The following is a 23,561-nucleotide window of genomic DNA, read 5'->3' on the forward strand; positions in this document are numbered from 1 at the left end:
GCAAATTATGTATAACAACTATTTAAAACATACAGTAACAACATACCGCGACGTATAATAATACGTTAATTGAAGTTCCTATTCATGTCTGTAGTTGTCAACGCTAGCGTGCGTGCTGGTTAGCTGTTTGTTGATAACCTTTATTTGATCTATACGCAGTATTCTGTTATTTCTACATAAATAGATTATATATATATATATATATATATATATATATATATATATATAAATTTATTAAATTTGTATAAGTGGCAATAGCCTAATATTGTCCCGGCGGAGCAAGTACTTTTTGTGATTCAATGTTTATTGAAATTTTATATATATATATATATATATATATATATATATATATATATATATATACAGACACAACATATCGGGACGTATAATAATACGTTAATTGAAGTTCCTATTGTTAATGAATATATTTATACATACAGTTACATATATACATTTATAATATAAATACATTTTCATAAATGGAATATTTTATGGAAGCCCATTTTATAACCTATCATTTTATTTTTTAAGGAGAAGGTAGAGTATATGAGTTGTAGTTCTAAAAATATTTTCATTTACCTGAATTCCTTTTTAAGTAGTGTGGCATTCTTAGACTCGTTTCCCTCCAAAAGTGAAAAGTGCAGATCAGGTGATAGTATTTGGTTTATTTGTTGGTTGTACTGAACCGACCTTGTGTACAGGCAAAATCGTTGTCTTGTACCGAAAGTTCGTGCACCGCTGACCTCTGACCCGCAATGCTGGGCTGCAGTCTGCCCCACGGTAGCATTGTGCTGGTTATTGTTGTTCTCTTTATTTTCCATATTGGATACACGTGTTATTGAAACACCACAGAAAGGAGAGGTATTAGGTGTACATGATGCTATGTCATCGCTAGCGTGCAATCGGATGGTGCCACAGCAGCACAGCCACCTGCTAATAGGTTGCTTTTGATTTATTTGCTATATAAAATTTCGGAGTTTTCAACGAAGTTGGTATGGAAATTACAACTGGTATAAGTAAAGTCCTACTGCAGATACAGATTTCTTGTTTCTATTGGCGTTTTTTAACCGTTGGTACTCCCTTATTATTTGAGACACACATTAAGCTTTTGTTACAACGGTATTTAAAAGTTGGAACATGGCTATTCGGTGGTAAAGCACATCAGACCTCAACGTGCCAGACTCAGAGTTCAAATTCGTTTGCTAGGCTTTCTTCTAATGAAGAACATTCCTCATCAATTTATGTTTAGCTCAACAAACAAAAAGAAGAGGACTTATCCAAAAAGCAGACTGAAAAATAACAACCGTAGTACAACAGAAAGACTGATCGATAGTGAGGTGTGTTTATAGCTAAATCCGGATACTCTTTCAGAGGGCATAGAGAAACTGAGGGTAGTATTAATAAAGGATTGTTTTTAAGTTTGGTCGAAATCCTGAATATGTGATTCTGTAATCAACGACAGACAATGCTAAATCCGGATACTCTTTCAGAGGGCATAGAGAAACTGAGGGTAGTATTAATAAAGGATTGTTTTTAAGTTTGGTCGAAATCCTGAATATGTGATTCTGTAATCAACGACAGACAATGCTAAATCCGGATACTCTTTCAGAGGGCATAGAGAAACTGAGGGTAGTATTAATAAAGGATTGTTTTTAAGTTTGGTCGAAATCCTGAATATGTGATTCTCTAATCAACGACTGACAATGCTTATTAAAAATAGTTTGTGGAACTATTGCACGAACTGAAGACATTCGATTTCGTGTTGGCTTTGGAAATCACTCACCCAGTACTCTTCCTCATTTGATAAGTAAGCAAAACGCTTCATAATGAGGATATTGACCTTTTGACAGCCATGAATGGAGTTAGCAGTAAGGAAACTTCTCAAGCTGGAAACAACTTTCAAGAACGACTTGAAAACAGTTTCAAAACACTTCATGTTAACCTGCACGGCATCCAAGCAGAACAAGACTACTGCAGAACAAGAACTACTGCATAGCTACAACTACTGCAGAACTACAACTACTGCAGAGCTACAACTACTGCAGAGCTACACTACTGCTGAGCTACAACTACTGCAGAGCTACAACTACTGCAGAGCTACAACTACTGGAGAGCTACAAGACGTGTGCTAGTGGAGCTCCTCACAAAGGCCTTACAATAATTAATATTCTTAATTTTTCTTAACGAAATGTTAAAGAATGTGGTTCATAATTCATTATTTGTAATTGATGGCATACTGATCTAAAATGTAAAATTGGACAGTTTTTTAATTATTATATTTCGGCTTCACATTGAAGCCCTCATTATATAAAGAGTTCGGTAAGAAAGCGAATTCTAACAATGTAAAAGAACTACCCAGTTTTTATAATTTAGAAGATGATTTTTTTATCAAGTATAAAATACATAAAATAAAATTGTGTGTTCACGCAATTTCAATGGATGTTACATGCTGGTAACTCTGTCACATACTAATTATAACAGCATAGAAATATGTAATGTAATATGTACGACAAGAACAGCCTTGAAGAAATGGATTGAGCGGCTTAGTGTAGACAATCGCGCTAACCTGTTCCCCAAGCTTTACGCAGCATTGAAACTGTTTATGGTAATATGTAATGTAATATGTACTGTTATTTTGATATGTACGACAAGAACAGCCTTGAAGAAATGGATTAAGCGGCTTAGTGTAGACAATCGTGCTAACCTGTTCTCCAAGCTTTACGCAGCATTGAACTGTTTATGGTAATACCAGTGACAAATGTTTAATCAGAGAGAGGCTTTTCTAAGCTAAGCATTATTAAAACAAAGCTTTAGAACAACAATGACGGAAGTGAGGCTGGAGATTGTGATTTTGCCCTTCGTTAAACATGAACTTACCGTGAATGTTAATTGTAAAATATTAAAAAAAGTAATCAGTACTGCTAAGAGGATGGCAAACGACAGACACATCTCGGGTGCGAGAAATAAATCTAAGGCTGTGTGGGAGGTTGTTCACCGTGAAACAGGCAAACCGGTCAGTAAACAGTTAGAAAATGTAACTTTGATAGTAAACGGGAAAACAATCGTTAAACCTAGTGAAATTACAAATTCATTCAATACATTTTTGTAAGTGTTGGGAAAGATTTAAAAGCAGATGTTTTACCTCTGCAAAAGTTTTGGAGATAAACGGAAAGACATATCCGACAATGTTTTTGTTCCCATCTGACCCGGAGGAAGTTCAGAGAATTATAATAAGCCTTAAGAACACAAACTCGGCTGGGTGGGATAACATTCCAACCTCTGTCATTAATCACACTGTCTTTGAGATTTCTGCTTAAATTATAATTTGGCTGGATTAATAAATGCATCTTTTTAGACAGGGATATTTCCGGAGGAACTAAAACTTCCTATAGTAAAACCACTCTTTAAAAGGGTGAAGAGAAAGACTTGTCCAACTATAGATCAATATCGATTTTGCCTGTTTTATCAAAAATATCAGAAAAAATAATGAAAATTCTTATTTTGAAACATTTAGAAAAATATAAAATATTAATGTAAAAATCAATTTGGCTTCATTAAAAAATCTTGCACAGTAACTGCGGTTTACAATTTATTGGATTCAGTATTAAATTCCATTGATAAAAAGCATCAAACTGCTTAAATGTTATGTCACCTGACAAAAGCATTCGATTGCGTGGAACATAATTTGCTCTTATTAAAACTTGATTATTATGGCTTACGTGGAAGGGTCTTCGACTGGCTAAGCTCCTATTTATCTGATAGGAAACAGAGAGTCATATACAAAGACGAATTAATGGAAACACACATATCAACTTGGAAGACTATTACACATGGAGATCCCCAAGGGTCAGTATTGGGCCCTTTGCTGTTTTTAATTTACATTAATGACCTTCCACACAGCGTAACCTGTTCGTCCATTACATTATTTGCAGATGACACAACTTTAACAGTGAAAGGAGATAATTTGGCTGAGCTTGAAAGTGCCTTGCAAACGTCCTTATGTGAAGTAGGTAATTTGTTTAACGCTAAAGGTCTGATGCTTAACAAGAAAAAAGGCCAAATAATTCAGTTCATACCTTTTTTAAATCAGATTCCAGAAGTAAAATTGCCTGATATTGAGGTTGTTCACTCTAGCGGTAGTAGTAGACAGGCACCTTAAATGGAATGAACACGTAGAGCAACTAATAAAAAACTAAATACAGCTTGTTGTTGTTGTTGTGAGAACAATTAGCTCTGTAACAAACCGTGATGCTATTAAGTCTGTACTACGAATATGTTTTCTCGCACCTGAAATATGGGGTGGCATTTTGGGGAAATTCGTTAAAGTAAAAAAATGTGTTCAAATTGCAAAAACGAATTATAAGAATTATGTTTAAGCTCCGAACCCGACAGTCATGTAAACCATTTTTCATAAATAATAACATGTTGACCCTCCCATCACTATACATTTTTGAAATTTTATGTTTTTCCAAATCTAATAGCGAACAGTTCCATAAAAATCAAGTATATCACCCTTACAATACAAGGAATCAGATACTACACTATGCTGTACATCGGTTGAAACTCTATGAGCGGGGCGTGTATTATTCTGCATTAAAACTTTACAATAAATTGCCAGAATCTTTAAAAAATGAATATTCGATTCAAACATTTAAAAATTCCTTAAAATGCTACCTCATAAACCGGGCATATTACTCTGTTGAAGAGTACTTATATACTTAATTTACCTATTTATATTTCTTATTTGCCTTAAGTAAGCTTTTTGAGCAAAAGTGTAATTTGTACTTTTGATTTCTCATTCTTGTTTTGACTGTGATAATTCACATGTTTATTTTAGCTCTGCTAAAGAATGTAAACACGATGTGAAACTTTTATTGAATAAATGAATAAATTATTCAGACATTATTGAGTAATTTAAAGTTTTGATTCCCGGAGAATTATTGTAATTTTTCAATACGCGATTTTTATAAATTTTAAATAAATTATTTTATTTCATTCTTGTATTTCGTTTTAAATTTATTTCTCCTCCATTAAAAATGTTTGCTTACTATCAATGATATTTGAAGAGCAAACATTCAAAAGGTGATTTCTCACAAAAAATTGAAAAGTGAGTTTTTGGCTGATTGCTATTCTCTAAGTTGAATCTCACGAGATTTAATAATTAGTTTCAGTCAAAAAATGCTTTCTCCTATTAAAAATAAATGTAGCAAACTGACACCTCAATCAAAAAGTGTTTCCTCCAAAGCCTATGTTCATTCAATTAGTGGTTTCTCCAGTGGACCAATCACAGCTGCTCACTTGTGTCACATGACCAGTTGTCATCTGTTATTATTTCCAGCAGATATTTGAGGTTATAGTGAATGTTTAAAGTCATGTTAGACTGTTTTCATAAGTTTTTGGATTAAGTTAATGTTGTTTTATTATAATTTTGAAAATAATGGAAGAAGTAGTAGATGGTGTGTTAGTGAGCATTGGAAATAGTGGGACAGGCAAGTGGTGGGAAAAGGAAAGAAGCCAAACGTAAGCGGTACTCTGCACCATCAGGTAGTAATGTTTACATCCCATGCAAACACTCCACTAAGACTTTATCATGCTCGGATATTAGACCAAATGATGTAAAGAAACTGCGGGACAAACTTTATAAAGTACCAGAAAAACTTCGCCAAGATTCTATACTTTCTTCATTAGTCGTTAAAAAGAACGTTAAACGACGTAGGCCTAACATGCCGAACCAAAACAAGTCTCTTTCAGCAGGCTCACAGCATGCCTTTTCAGCTAATTACTATATTCAAAGCAATGAAAAAAGAATTCCTGTTTGCAAGAAAAATTTTCTTGCTATCACCAAAGTAGGGAGAAAAAGGCTAGCCAATTTAGTCGCAAAAGTTTATTCTGGAGAGCCTATTGAGGATAAGCGAGGTGGTGATAGGAAAAGTAACAGGAGTATCAAAAAGAAAAATAAAGTAAGAGATTTTATTTCTAACTTGAGGGCATGTGAAAGTCACTATGGAAGAAAAAAGTCTAAACGTCTGTACTTAAATTGTAGATTAAGTATAAAGAAGCACCAAATGTATAGTGACCAGTTAACAATGACCAGTACAAAGTCAGTTTTGCTATGTTTAGGAGATTATTCGTCAATGAATTCAACATTGGCTTTAAATCTCCATCAAATGATGTGTGTAGCACTTGTGCACTACTTGATCAGAAAATAAAAAGTTTACCAATGGGATCTGCCGAACGTGTAAACCGTATGACTGAAAAAAGAATCCATAAGCTAAGGGCGAACTCATTTTATTCGTTCATGAAAGAAAACACTGATGAATCAGTTATGAATTTATGTTCTGATTTGCAACAAATCCAACAACTTCCAAAAACAAACATCCAAGATGCATATTATCTAAGGCAGTTGAACTTTTATAGCTTATGTGTAACAAGCTTAGATGGTAAAAATTCAACTTTTTACACTTGGTCTGAAGAACAGGCAGGGAAAGGTAGTACTGAAATTTCATCAGCTCCCTATAGCCACCTCAAAACAATGAACTTAGAAGGTATAAAAACTTTGACATTATTTTGTGATGGCTGCATCTCCCAGAATAAAAATAACATCAACCTTCACATGCTTTTGCATTTTTTGTATACGTCCAATTCAAGTGTTAATGAGATTAAGTTTTACTTCCCAGTGAGAGGACACAGTTTTCTACCAGCAGACCGTGTTTTCGGTAGGGTTGAAAAAGTCCTGGGGAAAAATGTTACATTAATATCCAAGAAGCAATATTATGAAATATACAAGATTATTGGGGATGTGAAAGTTTTGGGTGTTGATTGGGAACTTTTAAACACAAAATCACTTAGCGTGCTCTTCAAAAATCTCCCATACATTTCAGAATTGAAGCGGATTGCTTTTGAGAAATCCCAAGGAAGTGTCAAGGCTTCAAAAACTATAGGTTTGAGGATGAAAGTGAACAACTTGGGGTTAAACTTCTGAAAAAAGGTGTCAAACTTTCTAATATCAAGAAAAAGGTCTTGGAACCTTTACCACTCAGTCATCATATTTCAGCTGAAAATAAAAAAGATGTGGAGAAACTGCTGAAACTTTTGTATGGGGAAGATTGGCAAAATGAACCTGAAAACGCTTTTAAATGGTACAAGACAATCCTGTACGATTTACCAGACGGCAATGACGAAGAGGAAGAAGTGTGTGACTGTCTGGACAATGATATTGGGCTAAGGATCTGATGATGCAGGTTCCAGAACAAACGGTAGACAACAACGTAGGCTACTATTTTACTTTTCAATCGCCCTAAACTTGTTCATGTATCTATTTCAAATAAACCATTGATTTTGTATCATTTGTCTGAGTTTCAATCAATACCATTCAAAAAGTGTTTTATCCCATTGATATTCAATCAAAACGTGTTTTCTCCTTGAGTTTCGGTCAAAAGAGGTTTTATCAAAAATTAAAATGCATTTAACTAGTTTGTTTTGAGGCTAACATCTGCCACATGTCTATTGATTATCTACGGACCATCTATACTAATAAATAAAAAAAATCAAGGTTAAATCATGTGTTTCTGAGTTTCTATAGGTTTTTTTGGTTTCCTGTAAAATTGCATCAGAGTGAGAAATCACCTTTTGAATGTTTGCTCCTCATTTATTGACGTAGTTATTACACAATGATCTATAGCCCACTGAAAAATAGTTCAATGGTTTGTAAGAGTTATGTTTAAAAACAATTATAACAAACCTAAAAGTAAAAACTTTTAAGTAGGTACAATTTATAAAAAGTTTCTATATTTCATACCGCCCAAACACCCCCGTATGACAGGCACCTCCAAATCATAAACCCTGAACACGCCTATGGCCGACACATCGAAAGATACAGAGATTAAAGCACTAAGGAGCTTAAAATAAGTGGTAACGATGAATCGTCAGCGAATTACTCGCATATCGCTAGCGACGAAATTAGGTAAACCAATACTTCTCGACCATGCTGAAACGGCCCAACTAACAGCCGAGAATTCCCCAGACTTCTGTTAGTGCTTACTTCAGTATCTAAACCCCTTGGCCACCCTGTTGGATAAGTTCCCTACTCCTACTCGACCTTCCTGAAACGGTCCAACTTAAAAACCGAGTACTCCCCAGACTTGAGTAAGTGCTGACTTCAGTATCTAAACCCCTTGGCCATCCTGTTGGATTAGTTCCCTTCTCCTTCTCTACCTTACTGAAACAATCCAACTTGACAGCCGAATAGTCCCCAGACTTCGGTAAGTGCTTACTTCTGTATCTAAATCCCTTGGCCACCCTGTTGGAATAGTTCCCTTCTCCTTCTCGACCTTGCTGAAACGGTCCAACTTGACAGCCGAGTTGTTCCCAGACATCTGTAAGTGCTGACATCAGTATTTAAACCCCTTGGCCACCCTGTTGGAATAGTTCCCTTCTCCTTCTCGACCTTGCTGAAACGGTCCAACTTGACAGCCGAGTTGTTCCCAGACTTCTGTAAGTGCTGACATCAGTATCTAAACCCCTTGGCCACCCTGTTGGAATAGTTCCCTTCTCCTTCTCGACCTTGCTGAAACGGTCTAACTTGACAGCCGAGTAGTCCCCAGACTTCTGTAAGTGCTTACTTCTGTATCTAAATCCCTTGGCCACTCTGTTGGATAAGTTCCCTACTCCTACTCGACCTTCCTGAAACAGTCCAACTTAAAAACCGAGTAGTCCTCAGACTTCTGTAAGTGCTGACTTCAGTATCTAAACCCCTTGGCCACCCTGTTGGATAAGTTCCCTACTCCTACTCGACCTTCCTGAAACAGTCCAACTTAAAAACCGAGTAGTCCTCAGACTTCTGTAAGTGCTGACTTCAGTATCTAAACCCCTTGGCCACCCTGTTGGAATAGTTCCCTTCTCCTTCTCGACCTTGCTGAAACGGTCTAACTTGACAGCCGAGTAGTCCCCAGACTTCTGTAAGTGCTTACTTCTGTATCTAAATCCCTTGGCCACCCTGTTGGAATAGTTCCCTTCTCCTTCTCGACCTTGCTGAAACGGTCCAACTTGACAGCCGAGTTGTTCCCAGACTTCTGTAAGTGCTTACTTCTGTATCTAAATCCCTTGGCCACCCTGTTGGAATAGTTCCCTTCTCCTTCTCGACCTTGCTGAAACGGTCCAACTTGACAGCCGAGTAGTCCCCAGACTTCTGTAAGTGCTTACTTCTGTATCTAAATCCCTTGGCCACCCTGTTGGAATAGTTCCCTTCTCCTTCTCGACCTTGCTGAAACGGTCCAACTTGACAGCCGAGTAGTCCCCAGACTTCTGTAAGTGCTTACTTCTGTATCTAAATCCCTTGGCCACCCTGTTGGAATAGTTCCCTTCTCCTTCTCGACCTTGCTGAAACGGTCCAACTTAACAGCCGAGAATTCCCCAGACTTCTGTTAGTGCTTACTTCAGTATCTAAACCCCTTGGCCACCCTGTTGGATAAGTTCCCTACTCCTACTCGACCTTCCTGAAACGGTCCAACTTAAAAACCGAGTACTCCCCAGACTTGAGTAAGTGCTGACTTCAGTATCTAAACCCCTTGGCCACCCTGTTGGATAAGTTCCCTACTCCTACTCGACCTTCCTGAAACGGTCCAACTTAAAAACCGAGTAGTCCCCAGACTTCTGTAAGTGCTGACTTCAGTATCTAAACCCCTTGGCCACCCTGTTGGAATAGTTCGCTTCTCCTTCTCGACCTTGCTGAAACGGTCTAACTTGACAGCCGAGTAGTCCCCAGACTTCTGTAAGTGCTTACTTCTGTATCTAAATCCCTTGGCCACCCTGTTGGAATAGTTCCCTTCTCCTTCTCGACCTTGCTGAAACGGTCCAACTTGACAGCCGAGTTGTTCCCAGACTTCTGTAAGTGCTTACTTCAGTATCTAAACCCCTTGGCCACCCTGTTGGAATAGTTCCCTTCTCCTTCTCGACCTTGCTGAAACGGTCCAACTTGACAGCCGAGTTGTTCCCAGACTTCTGTAAGTGCTTACTTCTGTATCTAAATCCCTTGACCACTCTGTTGGATTAGTTCCCTTCTCCTTCTCGACCTTGCTGAAACGGTCCAACTTGACAGCCGAGTTGTTCCCAGACTTCTGTAAGTGCTGACTACAGTATTTGTGTAGCTTTTACAGTTTGGTATCTCGATGACAACAACTCTGGGCTGGTGTATACATCCTTGTCTTCAGTGGATACATTGTTAAGCATGTCCATGCCAGCCTTGAAGTTAATTAGTTACATTGAGGTCGATGAGAGCAGCCTAGCTATCAGTATCACTACGCGTTGAATTACAGCCGGAAAGTATTCAAGACAGCAACACACAACGGTTTAAGTGTCTACAATATTTGGAGAAAAACAGTTACCTTTTTCTGTACTGGTTAACTAGACACAATGATACAATGATTAGCCCTGACACATCCACCCGACCTTTAGTAAACAAAGATATTAAAAACGAACATCTTGCAAATCTGCAATATCGGTACAAAGCACTTTTTGCATAAATTTCAAGTGAAATGAAATGAAATTAAATATGCCTTTATTCAAGAGGCGGAGTTAGGGCTATTTAGCCCTCTCTACCACTCAACCTCAGTGGTAAAGTCTTCTTACAAGAGAAATTTTGCCTTCTACAGATCCTAATCCCTGGATAAAAATACTATTTAGACAAGATATGAAAGGTAATCGTAATACATAAGCATAACTATAACCGTACAAGGTTTATATTGGGTATAAACCTCAAAGAGAACTATAGCCATGGCTTTGATTGATAAAAAGTTGTACAACATGTTTGTAATATCTCAAAATTCTCAGTTGATCCTAATGATAAACCAAAAAATTTTACTGGTCTCAGACGAAACTAGGGTGATGAATCAACTGAGACTATATAAAGCATTAATGATATAGCAGAGACAAAAATTGAGTTAGATGAGGAGTTCCCAGTTGTGTGTAAGCCATGTTTATAACTGACAACCACAGGGAAGATGATCTTGTGCTGTTCCCAACTAAAGATGGCGTCATTAACTTCCGTAAATGGCTGAATCAGAAGTATGAAGAAACACTGTTGAATGACATGAGATACCCGTTTCGAACAGCCTATTATAATTAACTACAAATATAATTAACTACAAAGTATACCAAAAAAGGAGGAAAATCGAGAGTAATAGACGAGGCCGTAATGTTCCATGCATAGGAAATACTATTTACACGAGATCTTGCTGGAGTATCAGAGGTTTGCCGATAGGGATGACAACAAAATACCATATACGAGTCTTCAGCTACTCATTCCAGTAGATCTCCAAGAAAGGGTCTTCTGCGAACTGTTCTGTCGCCCCGGTTGCGAAGTTTACAAAACACGGCGTCACTGTGTAGCCGAGCTTGTGCCGAGGCGAGCTACTCTTTATTCCCGGAGATTAGAAAATATTGTCGGAATATCTAAAAGATACTATTGTTATTGGACGGGTTTTCTTTTCACTGATAATTGCGCTTCACGAACGGCTCAGTTGCAGGGAAAGGCATTTCCCTCCGTCGACCATCGCCATCGGTTCCGCGTGAATCAGCTGTCTGAAAGCAGCAATCAGCTGTTCCAACAATGACCCTTTGACGCATCTCTCCCAACTGATTTTTTTCCGTTCACTTTCTCGCTCATAATGTAGGTTAGGTCCGCGGAGAGTGAAAACACTCTCGCTCTCTATTTCGGCGCGGTGGCGCTGACCAGTCGTGAGTGGCGCCTACACCAGTGAGACCGCGGCCGCTAAACCGACTGTCCAGTGGATCGACGATGCGCGCACTCTTCTACTATGCGGAGCCCTCTGTCGAACCGTCTCAAGTCACAGCTCTTCCACGTTTCGCATACGGTTATTGTTACTTGTGCGTTTATTTTATTTTCGCATTTCACTGACGTGGGAACTGCCAAAGGTAAGTTGAATTTTCATTATTGATCGTGTTAAATTAATTTGTTACGCAAATAATTCTGTTTTCAAAATGATGTATATAATTTGATGATGGAGTAATGTATATATATATATATATATATATATATATATATATACTTAATATATAATAATATAGGATGGAAGTAATAAATAATGATAATTGTATAATTTGTATGATAATCACTTTCCTTGACTCCAAGCGAAGGAACATGCTTAGACAATTTTAAAGGAAATGACTGATGGAAACACAGATAATCATCGGATTTAAAACACAAATGTACACTAAATATACGATTAAGTTATGTGAAATTTCAAAGAAGAATACGATCTTGGGAGGGAGGATATGTCACTCCTAAGACCTCCACTCTGCACACGAATGTATGTATCAAACGTATGTATGTTTCCTATACAACAAACAAAATGCTCATCAAACACTATGAATAATGATGATCAGTTAATGAATAATGGCTAAAATAACTCGTAACGGTATTGTTAAAGAAAGACCTCCACTCTAAACACACCCATAGTGGTACGCTGTAAAGAGTATATTTTCTGGTATCAAAGTGTAATAAAACCTTTACAGTAATTTCTGTGCTGGCTTTTCAGGTGCTTTAATAATCTGATGTTTTCGGCATCGACAGAAACAAGAGTATCGTCCCGCGGTAATGATGGACGATGTTTTTTTGGAAGAGGACGAATCCGTTAAGTTCCTTGGAATGTACCTTGACCGAGGACTGACATGGGACTTTCACATTGACAGCATCTGCTCTAAGGATGCTTCTGGCATTTATGTTTTTGCGTAACCTTGCAAAATTCTGCTGTATTGGTGCATTAAAATGGTCTACTTTGGCCTGATACGTCCATATCTGTTCGAGTTTCCATATCTGTCGATCTGTTCGAGACTGTGGGGCAGCTGTTCTAAATACAAATTCGAAAGAGTATTTACATTTCAAAAGAACGCCGTCACAATTCTTTACAAATTGAATTTCAGAGAGCCGTCAGAGATGCCTTCAGGGAGCTTGGATTGTTAACTTTACACTGTCTCTATATCGACTTTCGGATTGTACATCATAGAACGACGGCATTTGAACACTTGCCGTCCCAAGTCGGTGTGAAACTGATAAACAAGCTGCTTGAAGGAATTAAACATTTCAGTAATTCTAAACAAGTCAAATCTCGATTAGAACACCTCCTGGTGTCAACTGCGTTTTATTCCGTTGAACGATTTGAAGGATTGCTAGGGTTAAAATTATTGAGAACTATTGAAAAACAACAATACAATAAACCCCCAGTTCTGATATACAATTGAATAACTATAACTGCAATAGACCCAACGCAAAATACATAAAGATGAATGTACCTGACGCATGCATGCAATCTTGTAATTGTTGACGCAATACAGATTATTATTATATTCTCGTATACTGTTTATTAATGTAAAAAATGAGTATTAATTTCTCAATTTTTTCATTAAATGGAGTTGTGTGATTCAATAAAACCGCTAGCCCGCCTTTTGGACTAATGGAGGTCGTCTCAATGTTCTGATCACGATTAAAATACTTATTTAATTCATTGAGATTTATAACAGGATCAGACAAACACTTAGGTGCTTTACCTGCACCCTGACTCTTTACTACCTTCCATAAATCCTTATTAGTTTTATTAGGATCCCACAAAGATCCAAAATTTCTATTTCTGGCGTCTCTTAACATACGCTTAATTCTATTTCGTAATAGTCTATAATTATTTCAAACCATAGGTTCTTTAGTTCTTAAATACCTTTTTTATACAATATCTCTGTCTTTCATAAGATTTTTCATATCATAATTTATCCACGGGCAAGAATTTCTTTTTTTTATATATTTTTCTTTCAGGCACATATTTAATATACAGTTTGTCTAACATACCACATAATAATTCAACTTTTGTGTTAACAGATTCACTACGATAAACTTGATAAAAATTCAGCTGTGAACATTCATGCTATAATTCGTTTACATTAATGTTTTTAAAATCTCTTATAACTATAACATCATTATTTTTATACAGTTTAACTTTTAGATTTAGTTCAATAAATACCAAGTCATGATACGAGATTCCAGATACAGGTACCTGACCAAATATTTTAACTCTATTGCAATCATTAACAATAAATAAATCTAACAAAGTGTCTGAATCAGGTAGGTGGTACATTGAATCCAATGGTAAAACAGATAAATTTAAATTGTTCAACAAATTTAACAATACAGTTTTTTCAGAAAATATTCTATCTGTATTTAAATTTACATTAAAATCTCCTACAACTAACAAATTATTATATACAGGTAATAAGTTTGCCAAACATTCAAAACATTCATTAATAAAGCCCAATTTCGGAGGTTTATATATAGCACATAACAAAAGTTTCCATCCCATGGATATTTATAAAATAATAAATTCTGGCTTTTTACAATAGACAGGATTAGACGTTTTTATTAATTTGTAACTTATCACATTATTTTTAAGTAAATGGCCAGACCGCCACCTTCCTTTTCTTCCCTGTCATGCCTTATCATATTGTAACCATTAATTTCATATGGTGGAGATGGTATTTCTGGTTTTAAAAACGTTTTTGAAGCAACGATGATATAAAAAAGGCTGTCTTTAAATAAATTAAAAAATGATTCTTTATGTACCCTCAAATTTTCAACATTTATATGCGCTACTCTAAAAAACCTCCTAGACTGATCAAATTTATCTCTTAGATCAGGTATTCCATCAACTCTCAACTTACCGGTAATCATGTTATCGACCATGATAAGTAGAAAAATGTTTCAAAACAAACCAAAAATCATTCCCAATTGACAAAAAAAATATTTGCACTCTAGCATCATATATTCAAGAAAACTAAACTTAAAACAACGCAACACAAAAATGATTCCTGCACTGTAAGTAAACGAATGTCATTCAAGCTTACCGAGATCCTTCTCATTGTCGATGATGACAAAGTGCTCTCCTTCAGTTTTTCTCATGAAGATCCGGCCATTCTTAACCCACAGGAAGGAGAACTGCTTTTCTCTCTTGATGACGCGCGCCGCATTTAGAAGTTTCCTCTTAGTTGGCGTTAGGCTTTCATTCACGTAGACTGGTGTTACCTCGCCGTCCATGAAACCCAAGTCCCGTGAGTTTAAGTTCCTCTTCTGTCTTCTTTTAGCCAGAAACTCCAACATGTCCATCTTCCGCGTGAACTTCACAACTATACCTCCAGATCTTCCAGCTTCGCCAGTCGCAATTTTATATCGGTAGCAGTTGTCAATCGTTGTCGGATCAAAATTGAAATTAATTACTGTTGAAATTTTTTCAACTACACTGATCAAGTTTTCGCCTTTTTTTGCAGGTACTCCGTGTATTTCTACAACCTTATCTCTCAGAGTTTGTTCCAAGTTGTTTACTCGATCGCTTAATTCTATTATATTCTTTTTTAAGTTAGTGTGTTCCTGGAGTAACAATTCCATATCTTTCACAACGGCATTTACTTTTTTATTTACCTCTTCGATCTTTTTACCGTTGTCCACAATCCATTCCGAATACGTCTCCAATTGCCGACGAAAATCACAGTTTGCCTCTTTTATCTTTTATCTCTTGCCTAAAGGCCCGCAACTCACATAATGTTAACAACAGAGGTCAGTTGCTCCGTGGATGCCGGGTGAGAAGGACGTGTTTCTGTGTCACTCCGTACTTTATCTCAACTCGCGTTTGTGCGTTTGTGCGAATTTTCGCGTGGATTCTGCAACTGCAGGATTTAAGTGTAGTGTGTGTGGGTGGCTCTGGTTTTTGTCCCTTGGTGCTCCGTTGCCTGGGTGAATATTGGTGAGCATTTCTTTTTATTTGAATTAAAGGTTAGTTTTTTTCACTTTTTGTCAAGTTATTCCTCCTTCTGGGGTAACTTGGGGTTTCCCCTTTTGGGAAACGGCACAGCCGATTTTTCTTTGTCTTCTATTAGAATTGGGGGTATTCAAGTCAAGTATTTTTTTTTGGGGTCACTTTGAAATTTTTCACTTCTGTCCACAACTTTTTTGTTTCTTGGGTTAGCACCCTACAAACTTATAGAGGGGTTGTTACTTGGCTCCAGAAAAATCTATTTCATTTTGGGTTTATTTTGAGCATTTTTGTTGTACTTATTGGTCTTGTTAGTAAAATTTAGTTTTTTTAAGTTTTCTCTAGTTGTAAAATTTTTGGGGGTCTTTTTGTGGTGGGGGTGCTTGCCACCTCTATTGAGCTCCTCTCTACCAAGTAGCTTAATTTTATCTCTTTTAGTTCTCGAGTTATTAAGCATTTTGTGTTTTTGTAAACAAACGCTCCCTGCTCTGTTCTCTTGGGCTTTGGGCGTTTTTGCTTGCTGGGCTGGTGGGGGACCTTGTCCTTCACCTTCCACCAGATTTGTCAGCCATTTGGCTGGTAACTTGATTTTTAGCGTGACTTTTTCGTACCTTGTCTGTTGCTGGCACAGCTTCGTCGCGGGGTGGCCGATTCTGCTCATTCCGGTGCCGATCGGTCCCGGGGGGGGGGGGGGGGGGGTCCTGGGTGTTTTTTTCAACATCTCTTGGCCTGGTCGCTTTTTATGTCAGTTTTAGGCCGTTTTTTGTGTTCTTTTCATTCTATCTTCTGTTTTGGGCTCTTAATACACTTAATATGTTTATTGGCCTATAGTCTTTACATTCTGAAGGAGTTTTTATCTTTGCTAATGGTATAATAAAAGCTCTTTTCCACTGACATGGATAAACAGAATTATATAAAGAATAGTTAAAAATATGACACAACACATCACTGATTTCTTCACAAACAAACAAACAAATTTAATAAATCTAATATGTATTTCATCATTACCAACAGCATTAGACGATATATCTAACATCATTTTAGGAGTTTCTTCTCTACGTATTACAGAAAAATATAAATATATCATCAATACCACTAGACACCTCTTTGACTTTTATAATAATCAATCAACTCTTCATTGATACTATGGCTAACACCACAGAAATAACTATTCAACTCATTCAGTTGTACAACAACATCTGACATAACATTACCATTTTTACCTGAGAGGGAGAGAGGGAGAGAGGGAGAGAGAGGAGAGAGAGAGAGAGAGAGAGAGAGAGAGAGAGAGAGAGAGAGAGAGAGAGAGAGAGAGAGAGAGAGAGAGAGAGAGAGAGAGAGAGAGAGAGAGAGAGAGAGAGAGAGAGAGAGAGAGGAGAGAGAGAGGAGAGAGAGAGAGAGAGAGAGAGAGAGAGAGAGAGAGAGAGAGAGAGAGAGAGAGAGAGAGAGAGAGAGAGAGAACTACGAATTTAAAATAGGAAAGGAATACACTTTCTAATTTTTTTAAAGAAGGCCGCCCATTTTCCAATATGGCGGCCAACTTTAAAATCTTTTTTGGAACACCCTGTAATTTATGTTGTTTCTAGATTCAACTCTACAAAATAATACATTTTTCCTTTTGAGAGTTTTTTAATATGGTTTAAATATGGTTAAATATGGAGTTTTAAATGGTTCAGGAGTTTTCATCATCCGAAGTCGGGCCTTCAGTATTCTCTCAAGTGTATCCCTGAGTGAAACTTAAAATTGAGCAAGTTCCAAATTTAAAGTGTGGTGCTAAGTCGTGTAATTAAAAAGTTAGCTATTGGATCACTTTCAAAAACTCACCCGGTATATCAAAAACAAATAAAAACTTTAAATTTTAACTTTGTTAATAAACACCATACACCTAAACATATTTGACACAATTAATATATATTTATTTTATATTTAATTTAATTATTATTCTGACTAAACGAAAATTCTGGACTTACATTTTCACTAGTTAAGTAACATAAATTTTTATAAGGACGTCATTTTTCCTGTTTGCTATTTTTGTGTAAGTAAATGAAACAAAACCTTTGAAATTCATAGTACTTAACATAAAACCAAAGTTTTTCTCATACATAATTAAAACTGTTTACAGCCTATATTACAAAAAAATTAAAAACTCTATAACACTATTGACATATCAAGCATAAGTTTTCAGAAATTTCGAGATAGCTATTACTCAAATCGTCGTCACTGCCCACATCCATGCCACTTGTAACTAAGTTACCAATTAGCGTATTTTCGCTTATGGGAGACTTTGAAATATTCTCGTACTCATTATCAAATAAAACGATAACACTAAAATTTACTGCTGTACTTTAGACCATTTAACCTAAAAACATGTAACAAGGTGGAATATTACCAATGTAGTGAGCAGTCAGTAGTGTGAATAGCAAACTCTCAATCACAGTCTGACAAAATACAAAGTCAAAGCCTTACCAACTAATATATTTCAATGTAATACATTTTTAAGCTGTTTATCTGATCCTGCTAAACGAGCATTTGACTTTGAAGGGTTCCTACGTAAGAGTATAGTCTTTTGACATCTTTCTTTGCACATGATTGCTATGTTGGGAAGGGCTTATTCAATGCTAATGTTGAGTTTAGCTAAAGTTAACCTTCCCCTTACGTGCAGAATCTGAAATCTGATGTTGTTACAGACTTGACTTCTGAAATCTGAAGTCATGTAGGTCTGAAGGGATCCAAAAATAGTCGGCGACGAAGAACAAGGAAGTTCAAAACGAACCTCCCCCCGCACCGTTCGACATCAGAGACACCCAGACCACAAACAATAGTACGATCTAGGTGTAAAGGTATTCTCATTGTCTCATCAGTTGCACGATTGAGCACACTACGATGTTGATTGAAACGATCCCAAAACACGGTGGAGCAACCGAGTCTCTACACAAAAAGCAGACATGATTAGAAGGGCTAATTTGATGCGAATGTTGAGTTTAGCTTCAGTTCTCCTTCCTATTACATGCAACATCTGAAATCTGATGCTGTTGCAGACTTGAGCCCTGAAATCTGGAGTAATGTTCGTGTGAAGGGGTTCAAAAAAGTCGGCCACGAAGAACAAAGGTAAGAAGAGAAGATCATCATTAAAGTATTTTTTCGTAACGAGGACCATAAAAATGGCCAATTTTAGATGAACGCCCACCCAAATCCTTCATAAGCTCATGCATGTACTTTCTAGTCAGCGGATGAGCAAAACTGTTTGTGATTTATTGGACGCTGTCTGTCGTAGTCCTGTAGGTGTAGAAAGCATCTTAGTTATTTCGTCATTTCCACTATCACCTTGGTCGTCTGTCTCAAATAATTCATCTGCTCCCGAATAAATTATAGTGGGTACTGGTGGTTTTAAAGAGGGAGGCTTAGGCGAGGAAAACACATTCAGTAGAAACTCATCCATGTGTTCATCATCATCTGTAGCTGTATCTTCTTCCATTTTCTCGATTTCCTTCTTGACGCCTGAGTGTAAAATGCTTTTCTTCTTACTGCCACGTAATTCCTTAATCAAAGGTTGGTATCGCTTTTAAAACATCTTCGTGAACTAAAATTTGTCCCGTTTAAACCAATTATATTTTGTCTTACCTTTTTTTTCAATTTTGATATCTCCTTGATAAGCTACTTCTTGTTTCATGTCACGAGTGATACTGATCTTACCGCTTGCTCTCTGATCAGTTATACAGGTATTTTTATTTGCTCCGTTTAGCATATATTTACGGTAAATTAACATTTCCTTAGTCACACACCGTTCTCCTGACACTCGACGATAAACGCTATCCATCTCTGTTATATATAAGTTGACTAGATTAAATCATATACAATACTATTGGCGGTAAGCTCCGGACGTAGTAGTTTGGCCTTTATGACGACAACACCGTCTATGGCACGCGTGGCCATTAGAACCACGTCTACTCCAATAGTTTCCGCAAAACCTTTGTTATACTAATAATACCACGTGCAAAGATTCGAACTTACCTTTGTCGGTCTCTTGACGCCACTGGCATCTGCATATTTTCTAACGTCGTTGTAACAATAGATCCGAGTGCTCGTAGTGACTCGAGGAAAGTGTCAATCCTGATTCGATATATGGCCTTAAATAGGTCGTGATCATTGTCAGGAAATCCGCGCCTGCCATTCTACGCTAGAGTGCATAGTTTTTCACGCAAGAGTCATGTGACACGTCTGTATTGATGTGGTCATCGTACACCTGCATAAGAGCATTATGAAATTTGCATTGTCCCGTATCAGCTGGTTTGAGATTCTACTGTACGTTCGGCAAAGATAGAAAACATCGATATTGTGGGTCGGGCTATAGTGAAATAAGCGACGACGTCATGCTTTTCACACGCTATGTCGTTATTTTAAAAGTTTCAAAATTGTCAAAATTTTTAAAGACAAAGAAAGCATATTGTATTCTAACCTCTCCTTATTTTTAGCCATCCTAACTGCTTATAGTAACCTGTTACATGTTCATCCAATCTGAGCTTGAAAATAAACCCAATACAAGCATTTCGTGCTCTTTGTAATTTCTCCACTAAAGTACTGCTTATATAATAAGCCATACTAGCATAGTCGAAAAATGGAAAAATCAATGTTGATACCAACAATTTTCCAACTACAATAGATAGACTAAAAAACTCAACCGCTTAAACTGGTACAAATATTGAAACACTCTCATATATATATATATATATATATATATATATAATTAATTATATATTATATATATATATATAAGTAGATAGTAATATGGGGTTTCTAGACCACTTGATTTCTATCTTCTTCTTTGTAAATAATATCTTCCTTATTTTTTTTAAAACATCTAAAGCGTTTAGTGTAACAATTTTAGGAAAAGTATTACCATTAAAAGAAGTTTAAACCATCTGTCTTTATCTCCATAATTGGTTTATCGATTGGATAGTAAATAATATTTAAGTCATTATATGGGATTAAAATAAATCCTTCTTCCTTTAAATTTTCCTTGTTGTTGTACAATTCGATAAACTTATTTTTAAAAAGTCCTTTAACAAAATAAACAGATTTTTTGCCACCTTTTTCTGCTAAAACTCCAACATAGCTAAATCTAGTCTTTCTATTAACTACAAATGCAGAGATTTTATAGCGTCCTGTAGTACTTAAATCCTTCCATTGTTTCGAAAAATGATCAACTAATTCGTTTTCGATTTCTCTAATTTGTTTATCTTTTTCCACACTATCTTTATATTTTTCCTGTTCTTCTTTTAAGTTTTCTAGATAGTTTCTTTTCCTAGTTTCCATACTTATTTCCTCAAATTCTTGTTCTCTTTTTTTTAATACTTTTTAAAAAGATAGAATTTAATGGATTAATTTTCTTAAATGTATTTGAAAATAATTTGTTTGTAATATTAAATCTCTTTCGATAGATAGTAGGAACAACATTTTTGGTGTTTATTAGTCCTAATTCTTCTAAATTGATCTCTTTTGGAATCGTCGAAAATAATGTATTAGACTTAGAAAAATATGTGTTACCTTCTTTTATATAACATTTGTGTTTTATCTTAACAAAAGTTTTATCTTTTTTGTCTTCTTTTACATAGATCAAGTTAACTGGTAAAAGATTAAAGCTTAATGCAGATATTATGTATGTAATCAACTTATTTCTTTCTTCCTTATCTGTTGGTAATTTTATTTGTATTCCTGTTAGTTTTTTTGTATTGTTATTTCCCCAATAAACATATTGTAAGATATCGTTAAAAACTATACAGCAACTGTTTTTTAATGTATTCGTTAATTTTGTCCACATTTTCGATAAGGATACAGAATAAAATGGAGCATTCTTAAAATATCTTCTATTCTGTTTTAATAAACTTATACAATCATCTAACGGATCAAATTCTTTATCGGTTTCGAAATTTTCGTTTACATAATTGTAAATAGTTGCTTCTAATCTCGTAATTCCATTATTTGTTGCTAACTCACAAGAGAATGTTTCTTTTAATCTTTTATCAGGACAATTTGCAAAATTTACTATATGGTTGTCTAATTGCTTATTAATTCCTGGACTCGTCATTTGGCAGATAAATTTATTATATATTTTTACTCTAGAATTAGAACTTAACCAAGTTAAACAATCTTTTCCAACAGTTTTGTCGTTATCTACCATAATTTTAGAACCATTTGTATATTCTCCTTGTTTACAAAAATTATAATTTTCTATTAAATATTCAATCATCTCTACTTTGTTAAAAATTCCAGAAAAATCTTACGTTATATCTAAATCTAATAAATAATAATGTTCTATAGCTAGTTGCTCTAATATTTCTGGTAGTTCTTCCAATAATATTAATAGTTTTACGTCTGCTAGTTCTATTTTGTATGGAATTGCAACTGGTTTTTTATACTTATTTTTAATAACTTTTACATCTTTATGTATAATTTGTTTAACTCCTTTTATTGTTATTGTATTAGAATCTAAAAATTGTGGCAATTTCGCTTTTACACCATGTTTTGCTAATGGAAATCTAGAAAATTTGCTTCTTAAGTAACTATTAAATGACCCACAAGCGTCTTTCTTTAATAATTTACCTTCTAAATCTGTAGAATCTGTTATTTTAACAATCATAATACTATCGCAAAAAGGTTCTGTAATTCTTCTAAATTTGCTCATTCTTTGCCCACTTTCTGTATAGTTTATATCTCCAATATTTGTAATTAGATTATCGTTATGTAAATTTTCGTTTAAAAGCCATAGTCCAAATCGTTCGTTAGTTGGTTTTATTTTATTTCCTAAGAGTTCTATTATAGAATACGAATTGCTTTCAGCGTGGATTTTATTTTCAGCTGCCATTTATTAAGAAAAAATTTTAACTAGGATTTTTAGTTTGTAAATATTTAGGTAAAAAGATTTAAAATATATCAATTTATGTTAGAATTTGAGGTCAGCTGAAATTTTTCCACCTAAATATTTGATTAAAAATGCAACATTTTCTGCAAAACCTAGTTAAATTTAAGAAATTTCTAGAGAAATTTTGCAAAAACATGATAAATTTTTGGTCAGTTGAAAAGTAGTATAGTAACCCTCCTTTCTTACCTATTTGAGGTTTGCTGTGTTGTTTCTCAGCTTCCTTTATGGTACATTGAACAAGATTTTACATTGCTTTTCGTTTGGCTCCGAAAGTGGTCTAGAAACCCCATATTACTATCTACTTATATATATATTATATATATATTAATTATATATATATATATATATATATATATATATATATAATTAATCTGATCTGACCATCACAAACTATTTAAGATTCAAAACATTTTCCTCATATGGGAAAACAACACCATCTATGGCCACATTGTTGATTATACTGTAATCTAAGGTATTTAAAAGTCTAATGGTTTCTAAAATAATTGGTTTGGACTTTGCAATATTTAAACTTAAACTATGAGCTTTACACCTAATAAGGAGTGTATTCAAATCTGAGTTTAAACTTTGTACAGCATTATTTATGTTATTAACATCAGCGTGAATGTACAACTGCAGATCATCTGCATATGCCATGGATTTACAAAACATCAAAGAATCACACATTCTATTTACGTACAAAGAAAACAACAAAGCTGATAAGGTGGAGCCTTGCGGTACACCCAATGTGTTACTCTTCCAGTCTGAGTATTGGCCACTTCCGGTTTTAATCTGTTGCAACCTACCATTTAAATATGAACTAAACCATGTTACTACAT

This window comes from Homalodisca vitripennis, chromosome X (genome assembly GCF_021130785.1).
Source record: "Homalodisca vitripennis isolate AUS2020 chromosome X, UT_GWSS_2.1, whole genome shotgun sequence".
Lineage (NCBI taxonomy): Eukaryota > Metazoa > Arthropoda > Insecta > Hemiptera > Cicadellidae > Homalodisca > Homalodisca vitripennis.